The 23,129-nt window shown below is 41.6% G+C and overlaps 1 long non-coding RNA gene across 2 annotated transcripts in view; it reads left to right on the top strand.

Annotated features, from left to right (window-relative positions):
* Positions 1-8,051, top strand: part of LOC310833887 — a 45,448-nt gene extending 37,397 nt beyond the window's left edge. For both annotated transcript variants that reach the window (XR_014558986.1, XR_014558987.1), the window contains 2 exons: positions 1,496-1,671; positions 7,086-8,051. This is a non-coding gene — a long non-coding RNA (uncharacterized lncRNA). The remainder of the gene's footprint in view (positions 1-1,495; positions 1,672-7,085) is intronic.
* The last annotated feature ends 15,078 nt before the right edge of the window (positions 8,052-23,129 follow it).

Below are 23,129 nucleotides of genomic sequence, written 5' to 3'. Positions count from 1 at the left end.
CAATAATGATGTGTTCACTTCAAACGTATACCAAAATTAAGGGGATATTCGACCCATATAGGATGCTAGCTATCTTTCATCAGAATGACAGGTTTACTTCTTTGTATCTGATGGAAGGAATTCGTCTCATCTCCTCATGCATCCCCTGCCCTCTCCAAAACTACAGTGGTACCTCTGGTTATGAACTTAATTCGTTCCGAAGGTCCGGTCTTAACCTGAGATACCACTTTAGCTAATGGGGCCTCCAGCTGCCGCCGCACCACCACCACACGATTTCTGTTCTCATCCTGAGGTAAAGTTCTTAACCTGAGGTACTACTTCTGGGTTAGCGGAGTCTGTAACATGCAGTGTTTGTAACCTGAGGTGTTTGTAACCCAAGGTACCACTGTAAATACAACCTTCACCAATCATGTGACCTCCAGATATTTGGGGCTACAAATCTCCTCAGCTGCAGCCAGCATGTGCTGGCTGGGCTGATGGCAGTTGTAGTCCAAAAACATCTGGAGGGGTCAGGTTGGGGAAGGCCAATTTAATAGTTAGCAGTTGGTCTAGATGTATTATTACTGAAGTTTCATAAAGGACCCCTTCACAAGTGCTCTTTCTGAATTATTTCTTGAAACCAGAGGTTTGGAGACTCTGGTGTGAAAGGAAAAAGTGTTACGGATGTCACCTTTTAAGTTAGCCAGTGGATTAAATGATTCTAATATCTGGCATAATGACATTCTGTATGGCCTAGATCACATTTGTGATAGTACATCTGACACCGTTGTAAACCCTGGAAGAATAAGGCTAAGAGAATAGCTTGCCTCCCCACCCCTTTAGCTTTAAACACATTACAGTTGTGAGTGTAAATCACTTGTCAGTCTATGGCAAATGTAACAGTGTTATAATCTGAGTTAGGGGGAAAGGAAATAAAGTATAGATAATCTTTTTGGCCATATTCCTGGCACCATCATACATTGGAGACTGACAGGTCCTTCACTTGAGTGACAGGTGTCCTTTGAAATGCCTGTGAATCAGTATCTGTACAGACTGTTGAAATGCATATTTCCATCCTTATCGTAAAGGAATGGATGGGCAAGATAGGTGCTGTTAACATTGCAAATAGCTCCAGAATTATTCATTGTCAGCTCCAGGCAAAGAATAGGGGGAAAGTTTTATTATTCACCACGCACAATAGCAGGATGCTTAATGATTCTCAGTTACCCTGGCAGAATTGTCTGTCGACTTCAGGCACTAGCAATGGGTGACACAGGTCTGGCCAAGTGTTAGAGCAAGATCATACGTTCTGGTCCCATTTTAATTTCTAATACATTAATCTTTCCCTCACAGATGCACAATGAATATTCCACAGTCTCTTGTTTGTCAGAAGCTGTCTGGCTTTCATCTATTCAGGTGGTTTCATTGACTGTGAAAGCTTGCTTAAAAGGCCTGATCAGTCAATGACAACTGTCTCACAATAGCAGTGCGTAATGCTTCCTTTTTTTCTTTTCAGGCATCTGATAGACAACTTTGACACCTGATCTCTGGGGACCTCAGAGAGTCACTCAGAGTTCTTAAGAGACTTCCCTTACTTTATCATTCCAGAAAGAATTGTCACAGGTGAATGTATCGCACTTTCGCAGGAGCTGAACTCGACACCCTCCTCCCAAATCTATTTCATTTGTGCCGGTAGGTTCCCCCCAACCCCAGAATTAAAATGGATTAAGTTGGCTTAATGCTGTTTTACAAGCAAGCTGCAAGCACCACACTATTCATTTTTAATTTTAATCCTTTGTCTTAGCCTGTTAATTGCAATTGTTTTAAGTCCATTATCCCAAGGTGCACATTGTTGCTAGATGGATCCAAATGCTTGTAAGCTTTGTCCTTACTTTTGCAAATACTGACCCTTGAATTGTTAACTTAGTCGATGTCAGTGCATAACACCAGACTTGGGTGATTCATGCTTTAATTTTTTTTATATATTTTTTTAAAAAAAACCTTCTTGTGCCTAATTAAGTAATAATCAGGGAGCGGGGAGTGTAGTAGAATTAATGTACCCCTAAGATTTTTTTGTTTTGTTTTAACAGAAGAAATGTCGTGGTGATGCCGTGGTGATGCTGAAACACATTAATGTTTCAGCTTATACTGGGCTGGGAATTCTCTAACTGCACTTTAAAGTACAGGTATTTTAAAAAGTTTACAGATTCAGCACCTCCTTCCTGGGAACCCCTTCCCCCCTTTGCTGTCTATACTTGAGTTACAAACCAGACTGCCATATCTGAGGAGAGCACAAAACAACAGGAGCCCATGGGGAGAGGAAGGAACTGACAAATTGCCTTTTGTTTGACTAGGGATGCTCCCTTCACATTTCTTTCACTGAAATCTGCAGTGGAACCACCTGCGGCAAATTGCAGAGTGCTCAGCGTTCATCAGGCTCTGGATGTGATCTGCATCCCATCTGCTTATGAGTGTATTACAACTGGTCTGGGAATTTAATTCTAGGTTCAAGGGTGTATTTTTCATTGGGACCACAGCCTATACACATAGGGGACTTAACTCTTCCCTCCCTAGGTGTGATCCCATATAAGCCACTTGCTGTATTGCGATTAGCAATTGCAGAGAAACTTCATAGTGGTAGCAATGGGAGATTATTATTTTTTCTTTCATTGACCATTACCGGGAAAGGATATTTCCATCGGAGTCACAGCTTGGTAGGGAAGAGTTAAACTGCTTTCCCATTGGAAGTTCCTACATAGACCTAGGATTATTATTTTAAAAAACCCCAACTCTGCTGCCAGCCATTCAATTTACATAATGCGTAGTCCCAGTTCATGGGATTCTGGAAAACTTCTCTGGGGGTGGAGGGAACACCCCATAGCTTATACAGTATTTTTAACTCAGCAATTGAGTTGAACTTTGTTTCCCCAAAAGCAACTCTATTGAGAAACAAAGTTTTCATATCGGCATGCAAATGAGTTTTTTGGTTTAATTTAATTTAGAATTTGTATGTACCACACATTAGTACTAGTCAGAGGGTGTGAACAAGGACTGGAGTTGTTCCCTGTATAAAACTGTGTTTCCTTCAAGCCCCCTTTTGGGTAGCTCTCCCTTCCAGTCCACCTCTTCATTTGACTTGACTTCCCTTTCCCCTTCATCCTTGCCTTTTTGCTTCTTGAAATTGCCCAGAAGCAGAAGCTCTAAAATACAAAGGTGTTCTTTTGGCATTTCCGGCCTGACTGGAAGCAGGAAGTCCTGTGCTTCAAGAAAGGAAATCAATTCTTGTGAGATTGCCAGCTCAGTTTTGCAGACCCAAGAGGATTGGATCGTTCTAATAAGGGCCTGATAATCCTTTTGCTGAAAGAGGCTGTGAACCTTTCACTAATTAGTGTAGCTATTAATACAGTATCATGTCACAAAGCTATAGAACTGAAACTCTGGGACTATGATTGGATGATATATGTACGTAACAGAATTGTGCTAAATTCCCAAAAGAGTTCTATTCTAGACTTTAGTGGTGGGTGGGTGGATTGCCTTCTAAGCCAACCATCCACATTCTGGTTTATATCTTTAGCTTCAAAGTCTACCTGTTTATCAAAAGGTTATTGTAAGTCAACAGTGGTGTAACTGCATCCCTCCAGAAGATCTTGGACTCAAATTCCAGTCTCCCCAGCCAGCCTGGGAGTTTTATCAGCCAATCCTGTTTTAAGTTGATGAGATGATAGAAAGAATGGTTCTGGGATTTCCACGTGTTGTGGTGTTTGTCCACACTCATGAGCCAACCACATTTGAGATCAGATGACACGTTTTACTCTAGGCCATATTGGTACTGCCTTCTCCTTTCATTTAGGTCTGGTTCAATTCCCCCCCCCCCCCATCCATCTAGTGCAATTTCCTCTACAGGCACAGAATGGATGTGATGCTATCTCCTCTCTGCTTATTGTACATAGTGACCAAAATTGTGGAGGCTGACCTGCAGATGACCCATATCTAGGTTGTCCTTTCTTATATTATGGGAACTAGACAATGGATTTTACTTCCTCTCTTATAATACTATGTGGCTAGCACCAACCACAGTTACGGAAGCACGTTTGTGAGTGAAAGCATAATAAATATAGGTTTGGATGAACCCTTTTTACACAACATGTTTAGCCAACACCTTGAATGGGTAACAGAGCAATCCAGAGCAATCCATCTGTCCTGCATGCCACCCTGCCACCAACCCCAGCTACACGCTTCCCCTGGCAGGCAATCATTGGGCATTCTGCAGTATATTCAGCAGTCTGCTCAGGGATGACAGTGGGAGGGAATCTAAATGGCTTCACCGAATCCTATGAAGATCCTCCTAAACATAGCTGCTTGGACAGGAGGGAATGGATTGTGGATGCACATATTTAACTGTTGACTTCATTCCACTCCAACCAATCCTTGAGTCTGTTCTAAAAAGGTTGGACATAGTGTATTTCGGATATGATAAGGCAGCCATTACTTTTTGAAATATGGCAACCCTAGGATATGATCAACCAATCATTGGTGCATGGTGGTTTTTCCTCCCTTGTGACTTCTTCCCTTGGTACTCTGAGGATGCCTAAACTCCGCCTTCGTATCGCATGGTTTGTCTGCCCAAATCTGTGCCTGGATGAGAACAGTATAGAGAAAATCCACTGGAAATGGCAACCAGGCCCCATAAACTCACTCTCAGTTACAATGACTTTGCCCATTAAATTTTGCCATGCGACAGCAGAGCCATATTTAATACATGGTGGTTTATTGTTCTATTCAGTTGTGAGCTGGTGCACCATAGTGTCTAAGAGTCTGTGCTACAAATCAGGATGTCTCCCCCTCTTTTATACCTCCTTTTGCTATGAATTTAGTAGGTGGTCTGAATTGTCTCTCAGGATCCACCACCCCTCCCATGGCCCTCTGCCCTGCAATATAGAGATAACAATACCTACTTTACAGGGTTGTTAGGAGGATCACAACAATGCATTATGATCTAGTTCTCACAACATGGTAAGCCAGACTATGGCTGACTAAGACGTTTGTTGTTAGTCTCAGGGCTTTCAACAATGCATTCCTCAAATTCTTGAGCACCCCTTTCTATATGCTGGGTCTTTTGTTTTGCCAAAGTTTGTGTTCCTTTTAATTTTCCTCCTTTGCACAATACTTTTGCATTTTGAAGGAAGCCTTCTTGCCTCTAGTAGCTGCTATGACTCTGATAGACAATCATCAAGTTGTACTGAGAAGTGGTTTAGCAGGTAGGGGATAGGAAGATTTGCAAAGGAGAAGGCCATTGACAATACCATGGTCTTAAGAATGAGCATGGAGAAAAGAAAGACCTTTGCATACCACTGCATGCTGCCCCGGCATGCTGCTTTTGTCCTTCTAACTATCTAAGAGCTGGAGGAGAGGCCCAGCCCATTTGCTGTCTGGCACAGAGCCCCTCTCCTTACTTTCTTAATGACCCATCACTTTTCCTTTGTTTTCATAATGGTTCATTACTGCAAGATTATCTCACCAGGAAGCTAGCCTGGCTTATATTTTAACACTTGCTGAATCCAGGGCTTCAGTGTCTAGCATCCAGTTTAACACCCCAAGCCTTGATTAAGTTCTAACACTAACTGGATCCAGTAAATATAGGTATCTGACACCCCCAATTGCATAACAATACGTTATGCAATGCTTGCTCCCACTGAACTCAGAGGGACTTACTTCCAAGTAAGCAAACATAGGATCGGGCTGCATATGCATTTAAAACCATACATGGAAAAGGTGTCCATAATTTTTCAAAGGGTCTAATTCTTCCATATTTAGGGCAGGGAAAATATTTTAATAATCCTTATCTGCTTATTTTCCCTATGGAATGTAGTTATGATTGACTAGGTGAGGGAAAAAGGCTTTGTTGAACATTGCACTAAAGTTAGCCTCTATACTCCATAAAAGCTCATTATGCAAAGATTATGAACATATAACAATGTGTTTTAAGTGGGTGGCAATGATCCATAAAATTGGTATGGCTAATTAACAGATCAAATCTTTATGAGGACTGGATCACTTTCCATACCCATTGGTAGTTTAATTCCGGAAGTATTTTACTATCCACACATGTTTAGCAGAATTAAAATAACAGTATAAATGTTCAGTGGGATTAAAACAACACTGAAATGAAACCAAACAAAACGGGTTGGTTTTGCTAATAGATGAGCAGAGAATCCCAGTGTTGATATAACATTACACAAAATCTAGAGCAAACACAGCCTGAATCCCAGTCTCATTTCACATGTAATTAACCTTTCTCAATCAAGCTAAGCATCCCTCACACCACCACCACCACAACCTCCTCCTCCTCCTCTTCCATAGCTCAGTACCTGCTTCCCTACTTTTATGGAGATAAAAGACAAGCCTCCATTCACAAGAGTAGTTCCGTATCCAATGCTTATCATCTGTGTCTGGGTTACTACTACTTTCTCTGATGTTATTTAATTACATCGTGTCCCATTGTATCTCAATAATTATATTCACTAATTCATCATTCACATATACTTCCTCTTCTCTTGATCACAGGCTTTGGGCTTTAAATGTTTTGCCATTGCACACATCCATCCATATACATTAGATACTGTTAACCAAAAAAGTGTGCCCACCTAAGCGTCAGCTTTAGAAAGGTTCCTAAAGTAGCTGGGTTGTGGAATTGTGCCATGTATTGTTAGGGTTATCCAGATGATCAGGTGAAACAATTCCTCTACTATGACTTTTTTGTTTTTGTTTTCCTGGAAAGGCCTGCAAGGCTAAATGCAAAGACTCCAGTGGAATAACCATCAGAGAGGGTAGAATAATGGGATCACTGTCCTGTATTGCCCCTACTCCTTTTTCTTAAAAAGGCCAGATAAAGCACAGTATCCTACTTGGCTTGCATAGGGAAGGCTGGCATGGGAGTTGAGCTTGACCCATAGCAAGGCTGCTTAGAGAAACCCTGCATTGGTTTCACTTCAGCACCTGCCCAACTCAAGGAAAAAGCTGAAGACTGTGAGGGTAGGTGGTCATCGTGTTGTTGCAGGCACTATTCAATTGAGTTGCATCCAACAAAGTTATACCCACTGTCCTAGGTTAGTCATGGTCCTAAGTTCTACGTTAGGCATGCCTATTCTTTTCAACAAATCTAGACTGAGTAGGACTAACGTTGGATCCAGTCCATAGATGCCTAAGAAATCCATGCAACTACATTCAAGGCAACATTCCAAACTGCAACACTATGGGGTGTTGTGTGCCAAGAAGATGTGTTCATAATCAGAACTGATGCCTTAATGGAAGACCTCTGGATCCCATGTAACGAGTGAGTTGATCAGCCCTTCTAAAAGACCTGCCCTTAAACAGATGCTATGAAAGAAGGAGGCAGCTGGGAGAATTCCCAAAAGCCACTTCACCAAAGATCCTTCCTAGCCCTAATATTTATTTATTTAATTTGTATACCATCCTTTAGCTAAAGATCTCATGGCAGTTCACAACTTGATCTATGATAGATCTGTTCATTTGTTTATGTCCCCCCCTTTCCTCCAAGGCTCTCAAAGTGGGGTACAAACTTCTCCTCCCCCTCATTTTATCCTCACAGGGCAGGGCAGGCTGAGAATGAGTGACTGGTCCAAGGTAATCAAGTGAGCTTTGTGGCTGAATGGGGATTTGAACCCTGGTCTCACAGGTCCCAGTCCAGCATTCTAGCCACTATACCACACTGGCTCTTTCCCTTTCCTCTCTTGCCAAATTGTTTGCTGGGAGTAGAGCAGAGCAGGCCTTGCCTGATGATGGAGTAGAAAGAGTTGGGTGTGGCTGGGCAAGGGGAGCTGACTAAGATCGTGGATGCAAAGGCTAAGAGATGTAGCCAAATACAACATCACGAGCATTGTCTTCTCCAAGCTTTTAGACAAGTTTTTCAAGATGTTGATCACTTGCAATGAGTTGGGGCATTTTTATCAAAGGGTTGGTGTAACACTAATAATTTCCCCCAAAGTAAGACCGACAGAGTTCAGCAGGTCTTAAAAGGTAAAGGGTAAAGGGACCCCTGACCATTAGGTCCAGTCATGACCGACCTTGGGGTTACGGTGCTCATCTCGCTTTATTGGCCAAGGGAGCCGGCGTACAGCTTCCGGGTCACGTGGCCAGCATGACTAAGCAGCTTCTGGTGAACCAGCGCAGCGCATACAAACACTGTTTACTTTCCTGCCAGAGCGGTACCTATTTATTTACTTGCATTTTGAGGTGCTTTCAAACTGCTAGGTTGGCAGGAGCAGGGACCGAGCAATGGGAGCTCACCCTGTAGTGGGGATTCGAACCGCTGACCTTCTGATCTGCAAGTCCTAGGCTCTGTGGTTTAACCCACAGCGTTACCCGTGTCCCGAGCAGGTCTTACTCCTAGGTAAATGTGAATAGGATTGCAGCCTTAATATCTATCTATCTACATCTACATCTACATCTACATCTATGTCATCTACATCTACATCTATATATAGATATGTATATATTTATATATAAAACTAAGCAAAGCAGCAGACGTCTTTCCCCAAAGCTCTTCCCAAGAGCTTTTGAAATAGTGAAAAGACTCCTATAAAGCCCTTTTCTACTCTAGAAAATGTTCAGGATAAGCATTTCTAATTTTGCTAAGAAAAAGAGAATGTCTCTGTCATCGCATGCATGACCCAGGGACTGACACAAACAAGAGCTGAGCTTTCTGGAACATGAAAAAGATGAGATACTAACTAGGATAAAGAGGGGCTAGAATTGAAGAACATGACAATTCCTGGCAATATATATGGAGGTTGCCAAAGGAAACTAAACTCACTAACAGAAGTGGAGTTTTCCTCCTACTGCATTGTCCGTGTGTTTAAGTAATAACTACATTCCTTTTCTAACTATTTTGATAGATTTATCTTGCTATGCCTTGGTAAACCTGGCAGTACAAACGGACTAGATATAGGCACCTTATTTCAGCAAGTAACACTTGTCTTTGCATTTAATTCTCTTGGCAAGGTCTTTGGTTTCTTGGGTTTGCAAAGTCTGTGCAAGTTCTTGCCAAATTCATATGAAAGATAGACTCTCGTTTGCATATATTTTGGATGAGGCACCTTGTTCTTAAAAAAAGAAAGAAAATGTTATGCTTTCTCTTGCTTACAGCTCCACACGCAAGCAGACACACAATGGTAAACAACAGCAAGACCATCTCCTTCCCACATCAGAAGTGTACAATTTACCCATTTCTCTTAAACGTGTGATGAACACAGAATGCTGTCTTGCTGCTGAAACTTTGCTCTCAGGAGTGTTGTACCATAAGTAAACTGATGATAAAGAATGCTTTCAGTCTGGAATAAGTGTTAGTCACTTATTAATTGATTTTATATCTACTGCTTTTTGTATTTTTACTGTTGCTGCAATAATTGCTTTTATTTCAGTTGTTTCTGATCTGTTTTATATTTGTTTTATGGTTCTCTTTTGTAAGCTATCTTGAAAATCTAGACTGAAATACACATTTTCAAATAAAATAAAAAATTCTTTTCTTTTTTTTTTAAAGAGGCTGATCTGTTGTTAACTGTGGTTTGGTGATGCCTATATGAATGGCTTCTGCAATAAGGGGGCAACGGAGGATATTGATTTGCATTAAATTTGCACATCCTAATTTATGTATACAGATTCAAAGGCAAAATTAATTATCATAATGTAACTAAGAGTTAGGGACTTCCCTTGTATACAGAGAAAGGCTCTGACGGATTGAGCGGATGAGACCAATAGTAGGTCCAACAGTCAAGAAGACAGTTTCTGACCAAGTTGTAGAGGGAAGTGAGGGGTGGATGGGACTAGTCAACCTGGGGAGGTAGCCCATCTAAGAGAAGGAAGACTCTGACCCTAAGTCTCCACTGCCTGGCAGTACATCTTTGAGAGAGAGAAAAGGCTAAGGAGCAAACTCTACACAAATCCAGAGTGGAGTCCTAAGATGGTTGGATGGTGCCCTGTACGCCTGCAGCCAAGCTGGTGCCAAATGTATTGCTCTGCTTTCCTTTGAACCATATCAATTATGCCAAGAGGTCATCTGGGCAGCTAGGACCTCCATACACACACCCCAGGCTTGTGACCCGGGGAGGTTACTTTGGTGCTGCTAAGGTAGTGGTTTGACTTCAACCTCTAGAGACAGATGGATGCCAACAATAGTTTACCACTCAGTAACAATTATGAAATGGACACTGGAACATCTTTAAGGAATATTAAAGACCTCCATACACACTGCCCAGACCTGCGCCCCAGCAAGGTCACTTTGGTGCTGCTAACACAGCAGTTTGACTTCACCCCTGGAGGTGCAATCCATTGTCTCTTGAGAGAGATGGATGCCAACCATTAAGAATACAAGTATCTCACCATAGTGGGGAAAGCTATGAGAGGGTGACCTTTGTGCCTGCCCAGGTGCTGCTACCATAGGGTTGTCATGTGTCCTCTTTTTCCAGGACACACCCTCTTTTTCAAGGGTAGAGTCATGATAGCGATCCATAGTTAAAAGTAGAAGTTGGCAAATGTGTCCTCTTTTTTGCTCTTCAAAATATGACAACCCTAGAACTGTTGATGGTCAACTTCAAAGCCCCTCCTGCTCTCTCTTCTTGGACCTGATAGCCCTTCAAATAAGGGACTCTTTCAAACAGAGGACTGTCCTTTATTAAGCAGGAGCCATTGCCACCCTTAGCTTGCGACTGAAGCTATGACACAAGGTTTATGGTTACCCCAGTTTATATATACCCACGGCTCATATCTATGAGGTTTCTTCTGTCAGCTATTTTAGCTAATTCATACTGGGAATGATTCAGCCAAAGGTAACTGTTTTTAAGTTTGTTCAGTGGTAGAAAATGAAACAGATGCTTAACTCTCCCACTGAAATCAAGAGGAATTAAGAGCGGATGATAGGCTAGGCCTGTGTCTATTGCTACTTATGTTGTTGTGGTAACTAAACATTTGAATTGATTTTTTCAGTTGAAATTTAAGTTACTGATTAGTGGGATCAAATCAAGTTAAATTCAATAACTCCGACTTTACTGTGGAAACCAACCAACATCAAGAGCATATACCCTGTGAGGGCGGGGGGACAACAACTCGGCTAGCTCAAATTGTCGGCTGCAAATGTAGTGTCATTTTTTTAAAAGCCCATTTTTAAAATGTATCATTCTTAATCACAGGACCAAAGAAACCACAAGTGCCAAATTCAGCAGCACTCTTTCGTCCTGAATTAGATAACATTACTAGGAGCAGGCACCATTCTTGTGGGAATGAATGCATGAAAATAGAGTTTTGCATAACAATGTCAAAATCATAACTCTGAAAAGAGCTCGCTTAGTTAGAATAAAACTCAAGTGGAATATTGATACAGTTATCTTTGAAGACTTCATAGATGCTTTGTTACGAGGAATTGTATAATAATATCTCTGACAAGGCTGGGGGGGGGGAGACGGGAGTTCCATGAAGTATCCAGGCCCCCAGACCAGATCCCACACCTGCTTTTCTGGGGCTCATGTTTGTTTTAGGTAAAGGTCACCCACAGCTGGCCTTTTGAGACTTTTGGTATTGGAAAAGCATAAAGGAGCACTAGCATGAAGGATCTTAGGTAAGGTCACTTTTGAAAATATGAGGTTATGAATGGCTTTCCCCATATAACATAAAAAACCAAGCCACAGCTACATATTACAGGTGCCCTGTAGCTTAACACCATGTACACCAGCCTTATACTTCCTCAACCACCCCCCTTATATTTAGAAATGCAAAGTTGACTCATAGCATAATGGTTGCATTGCCTATATCCTCAGCATGACCACTACAGCAGCAGCCAAAGGAGTGTAGTGGAGCTCAAGAATTTCCACAAAATGTTCCAACATCCCTGCATTTTGCAAAGCCAAATTCACAGTCGAGAGAGGAGTGTGGGGCGCCGTTCTGTCAACCATAATGCTTAGTTCCAGAGTGCAGCTTAAAAGGGAACAACATTGCATATTTTTTTCACAGCAATTGCACTTTAATTGAAAACAGAGTAAGATCCATCACCCCAGTGTTTAAGCAACTTGGTCCCATATTGTCTTTGTATATTCTTGAAAACCCTGCCTACTTTTTATTTGCCCGAATCCTCCTCCAATACATATTTCTAAATGGCTCTGTTTATTGATGTGGTTTTTATTCTTGTCTCTCTGCCACTAGGCTCTACTATTTGTGGTGCTGTTTATCAAGAAACACCATGCGAAAGTTAATAATAACATAATTTAGAGCAATAATTACATTTTTATTCAATAGCTTTGGGAAAACACTGAGTTGAATAATGAGATAAAAATGAGTGTCTTGGTTCTAACAGGACATTAATCAACATATTAACTGTGTAGGCAAACTGATTTGAGGCTGTTATGGCATAATTTGTCTCAAAATCATTATTTTTAATGTATTGCATAATGTACTTTAAAATATGTGTTGAAGTGATTCTATGTATGCATTAGTTTTCCGCAGAATGGATTTTACTCTTTATTCTGCCTTGAATGATAGCTTTTTATGGTATACAGTATAAAATCGATATTCTTGAAGCTCTGGCATTTCAGAGTCAGGTTAAAAATAAAACAAAATTAATCCTAAAACATATTTCCCTAAACCTTGATTCAACTACTGTACTGAGGCTGCAGGGGTTTCACGGCTGCTGTTCACATTTGGCATCGAGGAGCTGACTTGGTTTCTCTTCATACGAAAACCACATCATGTCGTTTGAATGCTCTTTAAGTTCTCTTGAAATGGTGCTGCCGTTTTAAGCAATGCGCCCTAAATGTTTACAAAAGCCTCCCAAGAGAGGGGCAGCAAGATCTGCTGTATTGTTAATTGCCAATTTATTTAACAGAAGGCCAAAACAGAGGTGTGCCACTGCAACACCCCCCCCCAACCACTTGACAGTGCCGCATGAAGGAAACAGCTGTCCAGGGGCTCTGAAAATGTATTCTAAAACTGGCAACAATATAGGGGAAGAAATGAATGTGCCAGTCCATCATGTAGGCATTTGGGAACACAGCAGTGCATTTCCCAACTGCTACCCAAAGTGCACCATCTGAGACTTGGCTTCCCCCACATAGTTGTGTCCATGAGGCCATAATCTCCAACATATCCCTAATGAAAATAGGGACATCCTATTCTAATACTACTACTACTACTACTATTATTACAGTGGTACCTCGGGTTAAGTACTTAATTCGTTCTGGAGGTCCATTCTTAACCTGAAACTGTTCTTAACCTGAAGCACCTTTAGCTAATGGGGCCTCCTCCTGCCGCCACGCTGCCGGAGCACAATTTCTGTTCTCATCCTGAAGCAAAGTTCTTAACCTGAAGCACTATTTCTGGGTTAGCAGAGTGTGTAACCTGAAGTGTGTGTAACCTGAAGCGTATGTAACCCGAGGTACCACTGTATTACTACTACTACTACTACTACTACTACCCCGTCCATCTGACTGGATTGCCCCAGCCACTCTGGGCAGCTTCCAACATATATAAAAACATATTAAACATTAAAAAAGTCCCCGTACAGGGCTGCCTTCAGATGTCTTCTAAAGGTTGTATAGTTACTTATCTCCTTAGCTCTGGGGTTGCATAACTCTGTATCCTCCAATATTTCTCGGATGAAAATAGGAACGTCCTAAGGAAAAGCAGTACATCCCGGGATCAAATCAGAAACCGGGAGACCTTCTATAAATCTGGGAGTGTCCCTGGAGAATAGGGACACTTGGAGGGTCTGTGAGGCCATGCCACATGGGTGCGCTAGCCTAGTATGTGTTCTGTGCTACAGTGTTGGAAATCTCAGAACCAGAAGCACACATGTAGCCCATATATGGCCGACGGGGAGAAGACACACTGCAACATTGTTCTGCTATCAAAAAGATGCCTTGTCTTTTTTTTTAATTAAATAAATTTTATTAGTATTTTTCACACAACAACAACAACACGAAAAATATCGAAAAATAACAATACACAACACACAAAAGCCAACATTTGAAAAACTAAAAAAGCAACAAAAACCAAATCCATATCTTACAAGTTAATAATATAAACACTAAAAAAAAAAACCAAAACATTGACTTCCACCAATCCCGCAGCACCTCCTTTATCATTGTGTCTTCCTGATTTCCTGTTTCCCTTATCCTCTCTAGCCTAACATCTAGATATAAATCCCTCTTTCTTATTCTTTCACTTCACAAGGTTATTCAAGACTCAGCCAGATTTCTGTCCTCAAACCTTGACTTTTGAGGTATTTATTTAGGCACTCCCATTCTTTTTTTACTTCACTTTTTGGTTTTTGTCTTATTATGTCTGTCAATTTGGCTAATTCTAAGTATGCCTTGTCTTAATGTGAGGTAGGGCTGGTTGGCCAATCATGCCATTGGAGCATGACACTAACTGACCTTTCAGCCTAACTCTAGACTACATAGGTAGGTGGATAGGATATTGCAGCCTCTGTAAAGGGCTTCCATAGCTTCTTCTGACCAATGGTCTATCTAGCTCAGTATTACTTACCCAGACTTGCAGCAGCACTAGGTAGCTTTCTGCAGGCCTGCTATCTAAGATGAACGCAGGGACCTTCTACTAATGATGACTGCACTCTAACACCACTGACTCCTGACACTCTTCCTGGGATTCCATAGCGTTTTTCATCTTCTTGACTACAAAATTGCTTTGTGCTCTTCTCTCTCCCCTCTGCCCCCCTATTTTCCTTCTTTTGGCTGTGGATTTGGATGAATGATGTGGTGGCACAATAGCCAAATTGGTAAGCGCTCAGCAATTTGATACTTAGCAATGCTAATGTCAGATGCCAGACAAACTGGATGTCAAACAAAGACCAGCGCGGCTTAAGCATTCCAGGTGATGTGCAGAGCTGGCTTCGGCGAAGCATTTCAGAAGACAATAGTCTAATGTATGCTGGAAAGCTGGTCGGGCCACTTCATGTACAACATGAAGAAGCAACGAGACGTCGTAAGTGATGGTTTTCGATGGCAGAGAAACAAAGGGAAGGACAGGATTGCTTTGGTCAATTGCTAAGCCCCCCCTTCCCTGTCCTCCTATATAATTTGAGGAGTGATATTCTATTGGGATATTCCTGTTTTTGTTTCCTATACATCATGGATATATGCATATGCAATCCATGTAAATAATATACAAAGGGGTTGGGGAAAGGCACAATCACTCAGCAGTGCTCATCAGAGATGAGATAGAAAATGGTGCAAGACCTCTCAGATCAGGAAATCTCAGGCAGGCATTTCTGTTGTTACAGGGTTAGCAGGCTCAGTGGTTTCAGCATAACCCAACACATTCAGATGGAGTTTTGCTTTGCTTATAATACTGGTAGTGAGAGATAAACGAATGCATTGGAAGCTCATGGGAACAAAAACCAAGGCAATCAATAGTGAAGGTGTAGTCCACGTCTCTTTTAAAAGACGAAGTTAATTCCGTTGTACTCAGTGGCCTGGTTTGGACACAGTGCTAAACTATGGTTTAATATTCAGGGCATGAACCTTAGGCTCATATGCTCCACCCTGCCTCTCATGCTCTGGCATGGCTGCAAGACAGATTTGATTTCTCATTAACCACAGGCAGAAATTGGCCAATCTTTCAATTTCTGTTTTTCTCTGTTTCTCATTTTCTTAATCTTAAGTTCTCTATATTTTCACAGAAGTTTGCATCTTTTTTGAAAAATTCTCATGAAAATTTGGCAGGATTTTGCATGCATTTTGGGGGTATGCAATTTAGCCCACGATACACTATAAACCACTGAGCCTCTTGGGCTTGCCTATCGGAAGATCAGCAGTTCAAATCCCCATGACGGGGTGAGCTGCCGTTGCTCTGTCCCATCTTCTGCCAACCTAGCAGTTCGAAAGCACGCTAGTGCAAGTAGATAAATAGGTACTGCTGTGGTGGGAAGGTAAATGGCATTTCTGTGCACTCTGGCTTCCATCACGGTATCTCATTGCGCCAGAAGCAGTTTAGTCCTGCTGGCCACATGACCTGAAAAGCTGTCTGTGGACAAATGCCGGCTACCTTGGCCTGAAAGCGAAATGAGCGCCGCAACCCCATAGTTGCCTTTGACTGGACTTACCTGTCCAGGGGTCCTTGTGGCGATCACACACAGGGCCCCCAGACGTTTGACGGTCTATTGACCCTGTGCCACCTCTGCGATTGCTTTTTCCGCTGCCACCACCCCATATCTCACGGGGACACACGGAGTCCAGTCAGTTGTTAACATAAACAATAATCAAGTTTATTTTTAAATGCAGGAACAAGCTTATGGTTTCAGTTAGTTTTTCTTGACAGTTTCTTAATCTTAGTTCCTAACAACTTCAAACTGATTATTCCAACTATCTATCTGACTCCCTTGAACACCTAACAATTCCTCTCACTCTCTCACAATACAGCTCTACCAACCCACTACCTAAACCTCCCTCTTCCTTCTTCAACTCCCAAACCTCAACTTCAACTCAACTCAACTGACTCTCAAAACCTCCCACTCTAACTTTTATTCCACTCTTACTTTTATATTTTGCCTGTCCTTCCCACTCTGAAAATTAGAAGGGTGTGGGGCTAAAATGACCAGGAGGCTAAATTAGTGACCAGTTTAATCATCATTAATATGAGGTAACCAGATACACATCATTATGCTGTTGTTGTACCCCACGATGAGGAAGGGAGACTGACAGACCACTGTGTTCCCATGGATGGCAAGAATACCTAGAAATAACAATCAGAAGGAAGTGAGGAGGTTGTTGTGAAACAGGACCCAGATCCTTGCCAAATGCTGTAATCTCGTGGAGAGCCAAAATCTAGTTTTCCATGTGCGAAGCTCCATGAGGCAACCTATTCAGCAAGAAGCTGCTCCCACAAAACAAATAAGTAAAGAGGATAGCTTATGTAATCAATCCTGAACTCATAGAATTGTTGAGTTAGAAGGGTTCACAAGGATCATATCATCTAACCCCCTTCAATGTAGAAATCTCAACCAGATGATACATGAGATACGCTGCTCGGGAAACCAGTGTTGTGCCCTCAACATGTCTTAGTCCCAGGCTGCTTAGCTAGCAAGGAAGAAGCAACTTTTTCAAGTACACATAGCACAAATGGGTACAGATGTCTGTTGTCATGAGCCACTAGTCATTTCATCCGACTATTTGACAACAAGAGTTTGATGGATGCAGTTAAACGGCCTCGGCCCAGTATACCACCCACATTGTCAAGCCCGGACACTGAGGTCCAGTGCCAAAGGCCTTCTGGCAGTTCCCTCACTGCAAGAAGCAAAGTTACAGGGAACCAGGCAGAGGGCCTTCTTGGTGGTGGCACCCACCCTGTGGAACGCCCTCCCATCAGATGTCAAGGAAATTAACAACTATTTGACTTTTAGAAGACATCTGAAGGCAGCCCTGTTTAGGGACGTTTTAAATGTTTGATGTTTTATCGTGTTTTTAGTGGTTTTGGTGGCTCCCCAGTGTGGCTGGGGAGGCCTGGCCAGATGGGTGGAGTTTAAGTAATAAATGATGATGATGATGATGATGATGATGCAGTGATGCAACTGTCCATTCCTAGGTATTTCATTGTTGGCTGTGCAAGCATTATAACCAGACTATTAATTACACAGTATTTCTTTCTTTTTCTTTTCTCATTTTCAGTCCTTCTTCCTCCCAATTATGAAAAATTTAAAATAAAATCTTGAAAAGCCACTGCAAGACTCCACAAAGTGATTAATATTTTCCATCAAGAGCAAATGGTCTCTTTCATTTGTGCTATTTTTTAAAAAGACAGTCTCAACACTACTCACAATATATTTCTATAGAAATATTCAGTCTAGAGCTATTAGGGAATTTTCTTAAGAACGCAGAAGATTAGGCACTCAGGAACGAAGGGATAAAAAAATACATGGAAGAGAGAAGATGGATAAAATAGTTTTAACTAATTCTCCCAATCATTTTTATTTTCCAACATCAATCTTGTGGTTAGGTAAAATTCTGAAAATGGAAATCCGATAATTATGGAAAAAGTGAAATAAAAATATAGTATTGTCTTTGGCTTGATAATAATGTGGCTGTTTAACAGTGGCTCACATAAATGAATATAAATCAGACGGAATTCCTCCCTCTTTATCCCTAGTGAGATAAACATGGTTTGTCACATTGAGAGAATATTCTATAGCATAGGAATAATCAGAACACATTGTTGGCTCCAATTTTCCATCATTTTATTTTTTCAATATCAAACAAAGGTAAAGCCAGCTAAACAATTTAGTCATAGGCAGAAGGAGAATTAACTGTATAATGCAAGCTGCTTTGGAGAAGTAAGAGGCAAAAGGGAGTGCTGCTTGCATTAAATCATATTGTTCGCTGCGCTTTACCAATGCTATAGAAATCACTTTGATTTTCATTGTTAGGTGCTTTACATGTTGCTTGTATTAAGCAAATGCGTTACTTGTCTCCCTGTTCTCCCCACAGCAGATCTGCACGGCCTTTTGAAAGGAAGCTGAACTCTCACGGACAAAGACTGATGCTTCATCCATCTGACATGTCACACCAACAAATGGGGTTTTTTTGTGCGCTCTGTCAGTGTCTTAATCAGAGTTGTCACACCAGGCCCACACAGTACCTTCCCTGCTCTGAAAGCCCATCCAGTACTTAATCCTTCAACTTGTATATGTTGTACAGACAATCAGATGAGGCCTGATAATACGTGTGATTTACATGTTTCCTGTCATCACTCAGATTTGTCACACGTCATGGAATCACTCTCTCCCCACACCCCACATACTGTCATCCTTATTTCAAAACATGTGAGGAAAGCCCTGGGTCTGGTTTAAGGCTTATTTCAACTCCTGGGTTCTTGTGGTTTTAGTTCTTTGCTAGCAAGTAAAACAGCTTAGCCTTTTTCTAAATGATGTGGCTAGCTGTACTTTTGTCTGATGCGGAGAATTACCGTATAGCAGATGGATTTAGCAAAGTGATTATGTTGAACTATCACCTCAGGATGGTAAATTTGGCAGTGACTAAAAAACAACAACAACAACACACACACAAATACAGGGTTGTATCCAACTAAGGGTATACCCATTGAAATTAATGAACTTAAGTTAGTTAATACAATTGATTTCAATGAACATACTCACCCCAAACAAGGAGTTTGGTCCAGAGACTGTGATTGTAAGTTACTAAAAATGATGTGTTACAGAGAGGACTGTCTATATGAAATTATGGCTACCCAACAAGCATTGCATTTCAGGCTCTGAATAGCGTACTCTCAAATGAAAATTCATAGCATAATCTGGGACAATATACAAGCAGTATATTGTCAAAAACCTAGTCAGTTTGCGACATGATCTCCTCATCAGTGGCTACTGAGTACGCTTCTTTAGGATTGGCAAATATGCATAAAAACAAGCCTTTTTCCTTGCAAACCCAATGATGGTGAAGCAAGGACAGCACTCTTACCAAGGGCAGCTCACGTTGAGACTGCAAGGCTGGTGGGATGGTTTGCTTGACTACCACTGCTGAGCAATGAGTGAGGAGGGGAGAAAGACTCCATGCCTTTAGTGGCAGTGGGGGGCACTGTGCTGTAGGATGCATAATCAATGCATAATCAAAACTGAGAACGCCAAAAGAAAACACAGATTGGCCTCTGCTAACATATATGTCAAGATGCAAATTTAGACATTATTTTAGGACCCACTAAAAGAATAGCTTGGTGGATTATCTGTCATCTGGGGGATTCAAGAGAGCTGCACTTGCAGGATTGTGGCTTTTGTCGCTACATTGCCTGCAAACCCATTCCCAACTGCATTTTTCTCAATAATATTCTGTTTATACTAGTTATGCAAGGTCCCTTTTTCCATCTGACTTTAATCATGAGCAGAAGAGAGTGAGATCTCTGCAGAGAAAATTTTCCCCTACAGCATGGCTAAGGAGAGGGGGGAGAGATAAACGAAAACTCCCAATTCCAAAGAAAACTACTGCCCAAATAATTTGTGCACTATTATGTGGATGATCCTGAAGGTCAGTAAGCACATTTGCACAGAAGACATATATGGCTATAGGGAACTACCTCTTCTTTAGCATAATAAGAGTTTGCATATTGCTGTCAGGAGGAATTTGCACAAGGACATATTCTCTGGCAGGTAATAGTAAGCAAATTCCTTAGGATCAAAAGGGGAATCAAATGAAAATAATGTTTAAGGGAATAAAGGAGCTTGGGAAATGGGCTAGCTGTGTGCCAGTGGTAGACTTAGCACAATTGAGTACGAAACCCGCAAAGAAATGGGGCATTTCCACTGACTAATTGGATTCCTTTACCTAGAATTAGGTGAATCATTAGATTCAAACTTATACAGTAGTGCTGCATGGCACTGTGCTGTCGGGTTGGCAGTCAAATTCTGTGCTGGTACACCTGAATACAGACACAAAAGAGCAACCGGCAAACTGCAGGTGATGAGGTCTTCCTTGCCCAATAGTTCAGCATCCAAGTCATTTGCTGTTGCTGCTGATGCGGGCAGATGAGCTTCAGAACTGGAGCCACTCCATGGTCTCCTGGGTGGGATGAATGGGTGCGAGGTATAGGAAGGAACAGGGGAAGGTGCCTTATATTGAACCAGACCATTGGTCCATCGAGCTCAATACTGGCTGGAAGCTGTCCAAGAAATCAGACAAGGATGCTTCCCAAGGATGCTAAAGATTGAACATGGGACTTTTTGCATGTAAAGCATGTACTCTACTACTAAGATAAAGGCCTTTCCTGAAAGCTCCCTTTGGATGGGACTTGAACACACAGCCTCTAAGCAAGAGGTCACTGTGTTTGCCACTGGTGGGGGTGGGGAGGAGAGATTCAATAGTAATGCTCTCTCACCTGTAGACCACAGTCCAATGTCTGTCATGGACACAAGTAGCCTATCCAGTAATAAACATTTGCCTATCTGTTTCTCTAGGACTGCATACACACCATACATTTAAAGCATATGGCTTCCCCCGCAAAAATCCTGGGAACTATAGTATGCTAAGGATGCTAGGAATTGCAGCTCTCTGAGAGGGGTAAACAACAATTCCCAGGATTATTTGACGTAAATCATGTGCTTTAAATGTATGGTGTCCACACAGCCATTCCAACATTCTCTTTTGTCACACTTGAGAGTGTTTCAAAAGACAGAAGTTTTGTTATGACAATTTTAGTAGTGGAATTGCCAGGGGAGGGAGGAGCAATCTATTGCCAATATTATTCTCTTTTCCCAATAGTGACTGGAAATCCAGAGTGATCAGGGGGAGAAGCTGGGAAATGGAATACCAAGGGGAAGTAGAAGTTGAAGCAAAAAGATATTAAGCAATTTAATAACTTAAATTGGGACCATCAAGAACTGGACATTTCTCCAGCCCACCTTGAAATATCATGGGTGTTTCATTAATTTATATGAGTCACAAAATGCCCCTCCCCACAAGTGTAGGCAGAGAAAGCTCATATGTTAATAGACTATTGAGGAGAACAGTCTCTGTACATTCTGCCCCAGTGATCTTGCAAGCTTAGGCTCTCGCAATGGTGTTCTCCAAGTATATAGTTCTTTACCTTTTCCCATGATAGCAAAATGGCTGCCGTTCACTTACATGGAAGAAAGCAAAGGAGTGGACTCATGAATGTAGGGTTATGGCTGAACTCCAATGCCTGGAACTAATTTTGCCCTCATCAGCTATGACTCAAACTGGAGCCCACTTATTTTGTCTAATTCAATATAACTCATGGGGATCACTGGGTTGTATCCAATCAGGACCTCTCTGCCGATGGAAGGCTCTCTGATCCAATGGAGCCATCTGTCAGTAGATCAGGGGCTGAAGGGATCTCCTGCCCCACCCCTCTCAAACCTGCTCCAGATTCTTTGGTGACCTTTCAGAACAGCATGGGAGGTGGAATGGAGGGCTGCAGGGTGGAGGGGGGATCATGGAAGATCACCCTGAACCCTGTCCTGCTGACAGAAGGTTCTACTGAATCCAAGAGCTTTCTGTCACCGGATGTATACCAGTTGGTTACAATCCACTGAGAATTTAGCTAGTGCATGGCTGCTAATTCTGTCAGTTCATTTTCATGACCCTGTCCCAGGTTTCATTCCTTGGTCACGCAAAAGCAGAAACTATCTTTTATTTTATGTTAGAAATGAGGTGAAATGTCCTACATTTAATAATATCTAAATTATACTTTATGATTACAACGCCAATAAATGGAAACTGTATCCCTGAATTGCCTCTGATCCTTTCCTCTTTTTTTAACCATCTTTTAAGTGTACATATTCAGTTAGCTTAGCCGTTTTAGCAACCCTCCATGTTTTAGCAATTCAGTCTTTCAAGGCTGGGCGTTTATGCTCACTCCATTTACTTGCTATGAATATTTTTTTGCTGCAGTCAATGAGTTCCAAGCTCATTCTTAGCACTCTTCATATATCTAAGCAAGATGACCAACAGATTAAGGAGCAAAGCATGTTTAATCACCAAGCCAACCGTACAGAACATTCCTCCAAAATAATTTAATTTTAAGACAATCCCATCATAGATGAAACAAATCAATCTGCATTAGTCTGGAAACTCTGTCAACATTTATCATTACTGTAGGAAACAGCTCAGGGGGGAAAAATGGATGTGGGGCTGCCTATGAAAATACTTTTGAAACTTCAGTAGGCATAGAATTCAGCAGGCACAGAAGTGCCAGGATTTTAACTGGCACAGCCTATTTGGATCAAAAATATCACATCAGGGTTTAAAAAAGCTTCGCTGAATGTCAATTCTGTTTAAATTTCTAAAGGGCTTGAGATCTAGGGTTTGAATAAGCAGCTTCTCATCAGCTGACGGAGAGTGACAACTAGAGAGAAGTCTCTCTCGCTCTCTCTTAGACATGGTGCCCATTTATGGAAAGCCCTCTGCCCGATGCCTATGCTGTTTTCATCTAGGCATCAGGAGAAACCCCTTTTTATTCTCCCAGGCTTTTAAAGTATTCCAGGCATTTTAAAATCTTGCTGACTAGCTGTTTTTAATGTACTGGGTTTTTTCCATTCTTGTTATTTCTGCTGAGCTCAAACGGTGTTTTAAAACCAACCCTACAAACCCTAAAGAGTAAACTTG

This window comes from Podarcis gaigeae (assembly GCF_964106915.1).
Source record: "Podarcis gaigeae genome assembly, chromosome: 1".
NCBI classification, from domain to species: domain Eukaryota; kingdom Metazoa; phylum Chordata; class Lepidosauria; order Squamata; family Lacertidae; genus Podarcis; species Podarcis gaigeae.
The sequence above is the reverse complement of the archived record's forward strand: the minus strand, read 5'-3'. Positions and strand labels throughout refer to the sequence as shown.